General features: G+C 35.6%; 1 protein-coding gene across 3 annotated transcripts in view; it reads right to left on the reverse strand.

Annotated features, from left to right (window-relative positions):
- The window catches only part of EXOC4 (exocyst complex component 4), a 752,882-nt gene that overhangs the window by 406,398 nt on the left and 332,705 nt on the right, over positions 1–13,779 (reverse strand). The window lies entirely within an intron of this gene.

Genomic DNA, 13,779 nt, shown 5'->3' on the forward strand with positions numbered 1-13,779 from the left:
TATGTGTAGGGGAGTAGATGCTGGGGATGGAAAATTTAGACAGATAATTATTATTAGTTCAGTTTTAGAACTGAACCTACCTCCTGGACCTTTGGAGAGAGTTCAGTTTGGCGATACCATTTTGAAAGTTATAGCTAAAAAAACTGATTGGGTGAGATAATGGCAGAGTAAGCAGAAAAGAATCAAGGAAGGCTCTGTGGAGAGCTTGTGTCAAGTGAGCAGGTAGAGAGAAGGGAACCTTAACAGGCCTGAGAACGAATGGCCTGAGGAGGAACAAGAGGCCAGAGATAGTGGTGACAGAGAAGCAAAGAAGGAAAAGGTTGAAAGATGAAAGCAGGATCAGTTGTGTAGGATAGTAATGATATCAGGTAAGACAAGTCTGAAAAATACCCTTGAGATTTGGCATTGAGAGGGTGACTGGTCAGGAGCCTGCAAATGAATGGGTGGAGAGGGAAGGAAATGAAAAGCACAGGATATACCTGAACAGCTTAGTAGGAAGGAAAAGAGAAACTTAAGTGATTGGTTGGGGATGGGGTGTGATATGCAGGATTAAGAAAAGAGATTTTATAAAATGGGAGAGGCTGAGCATATTTACAGGTCCATGGAAGGAGCCAGTAGGGAGGAAAAGACTGAAGACAGAGGAGAGATAGGAGGTAACAAAAAGAACAAGATCCCAGAGCCCGTGGAGGGAAATGAGACAAGACTAGAGGAGAAACTGCCTCTGAAAAAGGAAAGGCCACACAAAGAGATGTGCCTCTACAACAAATAAATGCCTAAGAGTAAACAGGAAAATTAAGGGAATTCAGCACTGGTGGGACAGTGGACTTCTTTGTCACGGATCTTCCTTTTTTCTCAAATTACCATGATGCTTAAATAAGGAACAAAGGCAAGGACAATGTCTGGCACACAGTAATCACTCAATAAATATTTGTTGGAAAAAAGAAATACATGAATAAAAAGTAATTAACAGAAAAATATGATTAAATTGAAGAATTTTCCCTAAAAAATCAGTTTTAAGTACATTCAGCTCCTACTGAATGTCGGAGTTGCACCTTGAAAAATCAACATGTCAATCAAAAATATGTAAAAAGGGAAAATGTAATGAATTAAGGCTTATAGAGCAGAGGGCTTCCAACTTTCAGAGAAGGATGTTGGGTCCTTTTTATTCTTCAGTGAAATCCTAATTTCAATTTCCTTGAAAGCTTCAAAATAAGAAAGAAGTGTAGATTCACTCAGACGCATTTTTGAGCATTGATACAGCTCTATGAAACCTGCTCAGCATTTCTAATTTCATTTCAAAGAATGGATTTAGTAGCCTCTTTTCACACAATTTTATTTGCTATTCTTATTTCCACTCTGACATTTAAAAAATAAAATATGCAGACGAGATATCGATGGCTTTGCACCCCAAGCTCACTGGGCAGAGCAAGAGAGCTGCCTGTGGGTGGCAGGCATCTCTGCTGACAGGGAGTTCTAGTGGCCAGAGGAGAGGCTGCAGATGGATTGCAGCTCAGAAAACAAAGCGGCTATGACAAACGTGACTAGACAGAATGTGCTATATTCCAATAATCAAGTAGCTAAAGTTTTTAGAAGGCAATGAATCACGGCAATTAACAATAAGCTCAAGATAGCATAGAGGTTAAAAATACGTATCTTTTAATATGCAAGAATTAAAATGCAAGACTCCAAGACCTACTAAAAGAATACTTATCCATCAAGTTTATTTTGTGCTTTTACAACATGCTCACCCACCTACCAATGACTCATTTGCTCAAAACATCTTTACTGACTATCAGCTATGGACCAGAACCACATGATTTACCTCCTCACTACAACTGTGCTAGAGCCTCTCAGCCGGGTCCAGCCTGCTCATTGCTTGCTGTGATATTATTAATATTTGCCTAAGAATGTTGACTTAAGTTTCCAACTATCTTTCTTTGAGAAAGATAATCCATAATTCTGAGGTCATATGACTTTTTACTTTTCTTAGTGTTGAAATTCTTGTTCTTCATTAAAACTGGCAAATTACGTTGGCTCCAATTATTTTTTCATTGACTGATTCATAAGTCCCAAAGTCTGGGAAATACAGAGTCAATTAATTTTATCTTCCCTGGCTTTTACTTCCAAGGACACAGTATCTATTCATTATCTAAGCAGTCTGGCTTCTGTGCAACCTGACTCACCACCTGCTAAACCACACCCCAGTTCCTCCCCCTCCCATCTCTTACTTCCTAGAATGGTTCCTTGATCCCACAAGATGGGAAATCAAAAGATTTCTTGAAAAGCCGTTTTGAAGAACTTTAAATTGTAAGCAGTTTTTAGAACCATAAAATCCTAAAAAGTTCTCATTTAGTCCAAAACAATAATTAAATATTGTGTTTTTACAACTGCAAATTTCAGTGATATGCTGATACGACTCACATAAAGAAACGAACTACTGATACTACTTCCAACAACATGGTAACTGACACAGACATAATGTTACACTGAAGAAGCCAGATACCAAAGAGGCCTTATTGTAGTACCCCATCTATCTACAACCAAAGAAATAAGAACAATGACTACCTCTTAGGGATGGATATCAACTGTCAATAAGAGGAAGTCTTCTGGTGCACCGAAAATGATCTATGTCAACGTTTCCTATCTTGGCCTGGGTCATGGTTACAGTTCAGGACACATATGTAGAAATTCACACAAATATATGAATATATGTAAATATATATGTAAGGATTTGGACACATTAATGTATGTCATATCCCAACAAAAATGGAAAAAAAAACAAATTAGCTTTCAAAATATTTACAGATTTTGAATTCATAGAACCCAATGAAGTAAAATACTTCAATATTCTTTCACTAAGAAGCAATATCCTAGAAACATTCTGGCATTACACTTTTTTCTTCTTGCTACATGTCAAATATTTTCTTACCTATTTACAACATGGTAGCTTACAGGAATAGGCTTTAAAGCATGCTCATTGAGTTTAATAATAATAATCACTAAATAATTAATATTCTCCCACAAGTACTGAAAACTACTTGAGGACATCAAAAACTCCAGGATCTATTTCAATTGCAAAAGAAAAGAAAGGACAAACCCAGCATTTCCAAGTTCAAAACCACTGCTCTTACCAAAACATGAAATTAAGGTAATTAAAAACAATCTTTTTTTTTTTTTTTGGCACACGGGCTTAGTTGCTCCGTGGCATGTGGGATCTTCCTGGAGCAGGGATCAAACCTGTGTCCCCTGCATTGGCAGGCAGATTCTTAACCACTGCGCCACCTAGGAAGCCCAAAAAAAAAACAATCTTCTTTTATGGTACTTCTACCTTGATTCTTTAAATCTGGTTGTTCTTGCTTCTCTTGCTTGAATCAAAGAACACTTTCTCACTTATTAAATGACAGTCTCAAAAAAAAAAAAAAAGACGCTGTCTTTAGTTTGAGGTTTCTTTTTGTATGTTTTTAACTACAGAAGGAAAATTAGAAGGGTTTCTTGACCATAAAAAGGAGAATATTTAACTTGCCGTACGACATATTTAAAAAAAAAAAAAAAAGTAGGCAGTATTAATGATTAAACGTTCACATGACAATCACTGAAAGTAAGAAAGTGGACAATGACCAAGCAAGAGCCCTATAACAAAGTAGGCAAAGCAGAAGTAAGAGAACAAAATCAATGGGGGGAAGTATGAGAGGCAAAGGGAACCATAAAATAATCTTCCAAATGATACAGAGAAACAATGTATGGTCAACACCTGAAGGAATATAAGTTATTAAAGGGAGAGAGCACGTTTTTCCTCTAGGTATCCCTGTGTTATTTTTGATACCAAATTACATTATCAATTTAGGTTTCAAAATCAGATGTAAATGGGCCTCTGGCTGGATGGAAACATATTTCACTGAATACTGAATAAGCATATTTTGGCTATTGCAGTCCAAGACAAATACATGTTCAAAATACATAAAAAGCAACACACAAATTACGTAAACATTTTGCACTGAAAAGAATCTCCTCTACAGTCTTTTATATGTAAGCCTCCAATAATTTTGATTATTAGAAAATTTAATTGATAATGAGAAGAAAATGTGCAACTAAAATATCAGCTTAAATCTAGGTCAAAATCATGGCAGCAGTCATGATGATTTTAGCTTTATCTGAAAATATAGTTTTAGTCCCATATTAGCTTTACAACAGAAGCAAACATGCCTTCTTTTTGCCTTAAGAGCCACTGAAATGGATAATTTATAATCACATGTACCCAGTTACTGGCACAAGAAAAAAAAAAAAAGACAAAAACAGGAGCAGAGAAGGAAAAAAGACAGAGTAGAAGGAACTCCATTGTAGAGAGGGGTGTGGTTCCTCTAACAATTGCTCTATGTACAGCCACGGTCTGAGTTTCTCTCTTACCCCACGTTGGAAAGAAGAAAGTTAAAGCTGTAATAACACAGACCTGGTCAACTATAATGCCTTGACCTAGTTATTAATAATCATGAGCACTAAAATATGAAAAAGGAACCCAAACGAGCAAGACTGGAAGAAACATTTCCATCCAGAGTTCCAAAGCTGCAGAGTATATTAGAAAGAATTCCAATCATAAAGAATGTTGACCTCACAATTCAGTATTTTAACTTCATTTTGAACTCACCTTTTCATTGAGCATCTCTAGGAAGGATACTGTCTTCCAAGAAAAACTTCTCTGTTTTTGAATTGCCTTATTCATTAGAAAATTCTCATTAGGTAGAGTCAGATCTCTTTAACATCCCATCAACTAACTAGTTCTAATCCAGATTTAGAAAATAACAGAAAACTGCTTTATTTCTTTTAAGTGGCACAAGTATTTGGAAATAGATATCAAATCCTCTGTTTTTCACTAACATTTTTGGTTCTCCCTGTTTCTCATAAGGACCGGCCTTACACTTCTCTGCTAACTAGACTGGCCTGTCTTACCTCTCTTGACACTGTTGCTGAAATGGGCACTGACATGTGGGCTGGAACCTTGATGGACTCTCTATTTCACTCCCTTAATATAAAATTGCCAGCTAGGTGCAATCAGTGTTCAGGCATATATCACACAACATATTTTGAAAATACAAAAGTAAAAGAAACCTTAGAAAAAAAATTATAATCTCCAAATATTACTTAATTTGAAGATTAAAAGCATGTAACATTTAGTTTATAAATTCAAAAGCAGTGACTCAAATGTAGGGTTTGAAATCTAAATATACCGCGACTCAAGTGTTTCACAGGCCTTCACAGGTCAGACAGTCTGAAAAGATGGCAATATTTTTCATAATTCTCAGGAAAGGGAAAAAAAACCATTGTGTTTCATAAAAATGCAACAGGGCAGCCACATTTCCTCCCATGCATGAATAATGTATGACCGACAATGTTATTTGCTAGACTGTCTAATCACCAGCATCTTTCAAAATGTCTATATAAGCTTTAGCTCATTAAGAACAAACATGTATCGGTATAAAAATATCACATACCTGTGAACACTCAGAATAATATTCTGCCAAATGCCAGTGCACACGTCAAACTGACATGGGTGGGTCAACTTTCGTGCAATTCTCAAAGACAAAAATATTGGGAAAAGAAATACAGAAGGATTGCTTCAGCTTATGACATTCACGCTTACTCTGATAATCAAACACACACATACACACACACACGATGTATCTATCTATCTAATATCAAGAAAGAATCCAGGGGCTATGTCACCCTTGTAAATAAAGTAAAAACAAACACTAACAGAAACTACATAAGGAAGCTTTTAAAGCAAGCTTTCTTCTCTTAGAAAAGGTTTTATAATCTTGACAAAGGCTTCCATAATTCATGAAAGAATAATAAGGCAAAAGTTATTTTATGCAAGCATAAGCTTTCAATGTAGTAGTAACTAAGAAAAGGTGAAAGGAAAAAGTATCTTTTTCTATTATATAACTACTAAAAGCAAAATATGAGGCTAAGTTAAAAGAGTAGTAGTTTAGGATCAATGTTATTGAAAAAAAAAAAGTAAATTTCCAAATTCACCTCAAGACTTCTGTATTTTAGCCTTTAACAAACACTTTATAGTTACAAAGGAGGTAAAACAATGTTAAAAATGTATACCATTTTTGGATACAAAAGAAAGATTGATCTATTTTGATATCATTATTTTAAAAATGTCCCTTTATATTTTACTCATATTTGATTTAAAAAATCACTTCAACAAGTATCTGCTAAGCACTCCTCAAAGTTACCTATTAATTGTTTAAACAAATATTTATTGTGTACCCCATTCATACAGAAGATACACCTGAACCGCTACTTCCCTCACTGTGGAAGTCATGTTAGGAAAAGACTTGAGAAAGGAAAGATGACGAAGGGCAGAAATCTAGAATATCACAGGAACGCAGACTTGGAGTTTTGAAGACCTAACACAGTCTTACCAAATTAATTCACTTATAAGCAAGTTAGTGCCAAAAAAAGCTGGAAAGGCCTTTTGTGCTAGAGCAGGTTTAGACTAATAACATGTATAATTCATAGTTGGTAAGTGATTATCCCTGAAGTATCTTCTATAAAAAAAAAAACTGTTAGATTTGTTGGCAAAGCTTATTACAAAAAAACCAAAACAAACCACAGGCCTTCCTGCAACGGAGCCCATCAACCATACTACTTCTTTAAGAGCAAACAATTTATAGTTCAGCCACAACTATTTAAAACTCTCATGTATCTGGAATGTCACACAGGATAACTCCTTCATAACATGTTCACAGGCTAATGGCATAACAACATTTGCAAAGTCTCTTTGGATAATACTGTCAAAGTGGGCTGTCTATCGGAGATATATTTTCCACTTCAGGAGACCTAATTGTTAGGAGGGGTAGAGGACTTTCACTAGACAGAGGAGGGTTAATGGCTTCACCCTTAAAAAGAGCACTTTCTGAATGTCCAAACTAAACTAAGATGAAGTCTTAGAAAATAGTTTTCATTGATAGCCATTCTCTCAGGCTTTGAAACAGTTCCCTATACTGTTGCTACCTGGCAGCTTCTACATCTGACAAGATTAACTTTTAGAAGTTATTCTTCTCCATAATTATGGACAAAATGATTAGACGGTATGATCACAATTACTTGTTCCTACTGCTATTTGCCTGAAGAAAGGCACACAGACAACCAGAGATACTGTCTACCACCAAAGCCCACGTGGCCATGAAAGCTGCATCTCCCTAACTGACCTAAGTGCCAGCCTACTCCTACTGACCAATAAATATTTTTGGTTCTACCCCAGAAGTGTTTCATTGCTGCCTGATTTAATGAAATATGTCTGAAAGTAAATAGTGGAAAATGCTCACAGCCTGGATGTTTAATATTTCAGCTGTGTTCAACAGAGGAAGCATCAGGGACATTTTTGCAACTTTAAATACCACCATCATCCACTATGTCTCCAGCCTCTAATCTCTGCTAAGTCACCCCAAGACTGCAAACATCTGTTCTTTCAATTGTCTCATAAGAAAGGTACTTCATAAATGCAAAGTGCTCATTACCTTCAAGAGCCAAATGCCTTTTAAAAGCTGGTTGAAGCAAATAAGCAAAAGAAACAATGCATTGTCATTTGGATTGTTCAGATTTTAAATGTCAGGACTTTGGAGCCCCTAAATATTATAAAAGCATTTCCCCATCACAAAATCACAAAAGTTGAAAGACAGAAAAAATCCAGACCAACCAACTCCTCTATTTTGTAGATACAGAAAACTAAGACACACAGTGATTTGGTCAACATCTAAGACTAAAAAGTGGTCACTCCTGCCCTCCACTCTGCCCACTTTCAGTGGTCTATCCTCTCTAACATGCAATATACCTAACTCCTTTCCATTAAAACAATGGCTCCAGTGCTAAAAGAATGATTAAGTCATTTAATAAATTAATTTCCCAAGTTCATTCTAACAGCAAAAAATTTTTTAAGCTCTTTATTGGAATATAATTGCTTTAAACTCTTGTACCAGCTTTTGAGGTACACCAAAGTGAATCAGCTGTATTTATACATATATCCCCGTATCCCCTCCCTCCCGTGACTCCCTCCCGTTCTCCCTGTCCTGGCCCTCTAAGGCATCAACCTATCATCGAGTTGATCTCCCTTTGTTATACAGCAATATCCCACTAGCTATTTTACAGTTGGTAGTGTATGTATGTCTATGCTACTCTCTCACTTCATCCCAGCTTCCCCTTCGCCCCCTGCCCCCCAACCCCACGTCCTCAGTCCATTCTCTGTATTTAATGTACATTCTCTGTGGTAGATAATTAAGGTTAAATGAGGTCATGATGCTGAGACCCTAATCCAATAGGGCTAGTGTCCTTGTTAGAAGGGGAAGAGGCTACGTGAGGACACAGTAAGATGACTTCTTTGGACTTCTGTGTTCTCATTTCTGACTTGTCCTGGCTCTAAACACTTGGAATTTTTGTTTCTTAAACACTGATGGGCTGCATTAAATCCTGCCACCTTTCTTTGATGATTCCACCTTTAAAACCCAAAGCCTACAGATATGAGATGGTGAGTACAACAGTCAAATACATGACTTTGTTTTCATTAGTAATACTCCCCACTAATGTGCCTAATAGTTCCAGAATGTATGCAATAATAAATGCATGCAGTAAAGAGAGAGAGAGAGGTAAAGCTTTAGACTGTTTTCTAAATACTTCAGTTAGACACTGCAATCATTTATATTTTTAAAGTAGTAATTCTGTTTTCACCCATTTTTTGCTATATAAAAGAATTGTATTAACAAATCTAAGGCACAATATATTCTCTGTTTTTAGGTTTTTAGAGAATAAAGAATAATAAGAAATAAAAAAAACATAGGGAGGGCTTCCCTTAACAGTGGTTAAGAATTCACCGGCCAATGCAGGGGACACGGGTTTGATCCCTGGTCCGGGAAGATCCCACATGCTGCTAAGCAACTAAGCCTGTGCGCCACAACTACTGAGCCTGTGCTCTAGAGCCCTTGAGCCACAACTAATGAGCCCACATGCTGCAACTACTGAAGCCCACGCACCTAGAGCCTGTGCTCCACAACAAGAAACACCACCACAATGAGAACCTGTGCACCACAACGAAGAGTGGCCCCCACTCACCGCAACTAGAGAAAGCCTGCACACAGTAACGAAGACCCAACACAGCCAATAAATAAAAATAAAATAAATTTATAAAAAAAAAAAAACCCACAGGGAAAAACAAATTCTTACCCCCTTCCTGCAAAGTCCCCACAAATAGCAGCCACAAAGTAATTTCAAAGTTTCTGAAATGGCTAGATTATATATTAATTGTAACTAAAAAATATTACTCTATATCAAACTGTGGTTGATACTTCAATAAAATGCACACTTTGTTGGTAAAGGTTTCTTCACAGTTAGACATCGTGGTTAATGATTACCATGATGTAATTATTCAAAACTAGAAATTTTTGAAAAAAAATCTAAATGCATGTCAGACCTAGACAACAGAAAGGAAATATGCCATTCAAATTTCAACATTAATGTATCTTCCTTCTGTTCCCCCAATTCAAGACCTTTAAAATAAAACCCATTTATTGGAGTGAATCTATCCATTACTCTTAAATGTTTCCAGAGAAACTAAAAAATAACAAATACGTCAGTGGGAGCCGGGGGAGGTATTAGTCCTATCACTTTCTAGGTCTATAATGTGGTCAAAGTATTTCAGAATCCACCTAGCCATGGCTTTTTATTCAAGATGCTTTTTATTTCAATATGCTTTTTGTTCATTTTAGACGCACGGGCAGAAAAATGGATAAGATGACCTCATCATTAAAAGCTTACATTAAGGGTTTAAATGCACACAATGTCTTGTTAGGCTGAGTAAAGCAAGCAAGGTAAAGATTACTATACCTCATCTTTCTAAAATTTCACTCTCTAAAAGGCAAACTGCTGGTTTCTTAACTAGCAAGAGAAAATAGTAACAAAAAGCATTAAATAAACAAGTCAAGGGGCAGGCAGAGTTAATGGGCAGTGAACCAACTGGAAGTCGGTATACTTGCCTCCAGAACCCGGTATGATTTCCCAGTGATGAGACTGCAGTGGTTATGAGAAAAGTACGAGAGTTACCAGATCTGGGACCTTGTATGATGATTTTATAGGAGGAAGGTATAAACAACTGCTAAGAATATATAAAACAGCATAATGGGAATCTGCTATGTGCTCTTCAGCAGGGTGATTCGGTTTCCAATATTGAAAACCTTTAGGCTGCACAGAACACACTGCCAGTTGAATAAAAATTATGAAAAGAATATTTTAAATAAACGAAGTGTAGAAAATCCATATGCAAAGTTTCAGGAAGACAGGGTACAAGATTTGCTAGACAAAGGGGAAAAGTAACAATGAAAAATGAAGGACCCACACACTTAAGGTTTTCTCCCATCCAATAAAAAACACTTGACTGCCAAGAGATAGTGTAAGAAAATGATACACTGTTTAAATAGGTGTTGGCTTGTGATAAAAGCCAACTTGTGATAAGCCCCTTCCAAACTTACTCTTTGACTATGATGTAAGTTATAAATAAAGATTATTATAATCAGAGAAAGAAAATTGGGATGGAAAAATAATGTGAGTCACTCCAGACAAGGAGAAACACATTAGGAGGCAAACTGGGTAACAGGATATGTAATTGCTCAATAATATCAAACTGGTTTCAAGAGAGGCCATACTGATTCACACACTGGGTATAAGAGATCCCATTGATCCACATCCTCTCCAGTAATTGATGTTTTCAAGCTTCTTACTTTGTGCCATTCACACAGCTACCAAGTGAGTACCTGAAGGCAAGGGTTTGATCTTAGTTCTTTTTAGTTCCCCAGCACCTGGCATAGAATCAGAGTCCAATAAATAACCAATAACCAATAAATAACCAATAAATAACCTGTGAGTCAAACTGAAGTAAAGGAACCTAGATTGGAACCTAGATAACTTGTTGTGGTTTCCATTTCTAATTTCAAAATTTGTGCTTTATTCATCTTTCAACTCTTCCACACTGTCTCTCCCACTATGTTATATTGTCTTTTAAACAATAAAATGCTAAATCACATTCACTTTGAACTAGCAAGTAAAAAAAAGAAAAAGCAAGGGACATTCCAAAGGATGGAAAATGGTCTCTATACATACTTTATTTAAAGAATCTCATAAAATTAAGTGACTATTTCTAAAGAAGAGTCCACATCTAATTTAGAGAAAAGAAAACACATCATAAGCAGTTAATAAACACTTCCAGAAAGTGTTGATTATGAATAAATAAATGACTACAGGAGAAACGAGAAATGTTTTATGATAATTGTAAAAATGAAATATACTAGTATGATAATGCACACTGATTCCTAACATTATCAAACTAAATGGCTAAACTTTATTTATTTGTTTGTTTATGTAATTTTTTGGCTGCGCTGCATGGCTTTCAGGATTCTCAGTTCCCCCACCAGGGACTGAACCCAGGCCATGGCAGTGAAAGCCCAGAATCTTAACCACTAGGCCACCAGGGAACTCTCATAAATTTCTAAACTTTAGAAGAAACAATAAATCAACCAACACTGAAGTGTAAAACCTAAAAAGCAAACAAACAAAAACACCACCATCACCACTAAAATATCTTAGTCATTTGCGGTTCCGTAAGCCCGTTATGAGCGTTCAGCTGAGGCTCTACAATGGGTCTGAGAAGCCAGGTTAAAATCTGACCCAAAGGCTAATTTAAAGTCTATAATGATCACCTGCTTAGAAAGGAATTAATTCACCTTGCAGGCCTCATAATAGCCTTGTGACTTGCACTAGGAGTTACACAGAGAAAAAATGATCTACTATTTTCATTATGCAACAAAACTTTCTGCAGTTCTAATCAATAATAAATTAAAACACTGAGTCAAAGTAGAGACCAAACAAATGAGTAAAACTAGCAGGAGTATTATCAAGCCTCGAAACAACTCTCTAGTGAAGCAATATAAATATAACAGTAAAAAAGAACTGTCAGGAATACATTAAACTCTACCAGTATTTTACCAGAAATGCATGTTATTAAGTGTGAAATAAGTGTGTATTTTTTCCATTCTCCTAACTTTGTGTTTAAAGAGAAAAAAATAAGTTTATGGGGAAAAAAAAAAACCTCTTGAAAAGTGGTTACTGACAACACTGCTAAGAAACTTCCAAAAGATTTCTTCCCTAGTTAAAAACAAATGGAAACATAAAGATTCCATTTATTGAAGCCATAGCATAACTCGGCAGTAAATTATGGCGTTAAATCTAGGTTAGAAGATGCCTGTAATGATTAAGCTATCTTCCTATTTTCCTAACAATTAGCAACACTGACTAAGTGGAAATCAATTGTAATTGGAAAAGAGAGTAAGTACTAAACTCATCACCAGTCAGTTGATATACATGTGATAGTTGTTAGTTAATTTAGAAATTCTAAATGTTGAATTGATAATTTACTTATATGTACATATCTATAATGAATTATATATATAAATTCATTGATTTATATATATAAATTGAATTGATTTATACATATATGTATAAAGCGACTAAATTTATAGAGGAATAGTTTTAATTCTCTTAATTCCATAATTCTTAACTCACGTGAATTTACTTGCTGCTAAAACATTTTTTAAGATTAATGTTTCTTCAAAAATGTCATTTTCAATTATGTGAAAGTCAGATATTTTTGTACTTCAACTTTTGAATTTTTGTTTTCACATTTAAAATTAATTGGGTAAATTGGGTAAAATACTCCACTATAATTGTTAAAACTGGCTACCTAAATAAGAGATTTGAATTAAACTAGTTCTAAAGATATCAATTAGTAAGTGCTGGTTAATGAGAAGATAGGATAATTCCAGCAATAAGTTGCTTCTGTTTTGGGAAAGTGTATACAGTATTATCTCTGGCCAATTCAGTAGCATCTGTTTAACTGTTATTCCAAATGCCTCAAATGTTATAGGAGTTACCTGAGAAAGTTAATGTGATGATCTGAGATACCTAACTTTTAATGAACCCAAGAGTTTCTGGTCCACTGTATGAAAATACAGCAAAACTAAATACTGGCTCATTATAAAGAAAACATACAATTAATATTACATTGTATATCCGTGTCCCCAAAGTACCTGTTTTTTTTGTGCTCAAAAACATATAACATGTAATTTACCATTTCTTAACCTTTTTCAGGTGTACAGTACAGCAGTCTCAACTATACGCATATTGTTGTATAACATCTGTAGAACTTTTTCACTTTGTAAAACTGCAATTTTAGATCCACTAAACAACCACTCCCCTTCCCTGTGCCCCCAAAGTATCTTTTTAAAGGTATTTAAGGCTTAGAAGTTTTTAAATGGAAGTATCACAGATTCTTATTTTCTTATATCATAGCATCACAAACTGAGCATTTTAATAGATTTTAATAGATTTTATTCTAATCACCATCAAGTTTTAGCCTTTAATATATAAAACCACATACAAATCATATTTGTTCAGAGACCTGCCAATTCTCAAAGGATATCTGAGTCATTAGTTTAAAACAGTGAGACAGATCATGGGTCTGCAGTTTTTTCCCGTAAAGGGTCAGTAAGTAAATATATTAGGTTCTGTGAGGGATATGGATTCTGTTGCAAATATTCAACTCTGCAACGAGAGCCCCCAACCCTGCTATGGGCAATACATAAGTGGATGAGCCTGACTCTGGCAATAAACATTTATTTACAGAAACAAGGGACAGGCTAGACTTCTCCTGTGGGCCACAGTTTGCCAACCCCTGAA

The sequence above is a fragment of the Hippopotamus amphibius genome, chromosome 4, assembly GCF_030028045.1.
Source record: "Hippopotamus amphibius kiboko isolate mHipAmp2 chromosome 4, mHipAmp2.hap2, whole genome shotgun sequence".
Classification (NCBI taxonomy): domain Eukaryota; kingdom Metazoa; phylum Chordata; class Mammalia; order Artiodactyla; family Hippopotamidae; genus Hippopotamus; species Hippopotamus amphibius.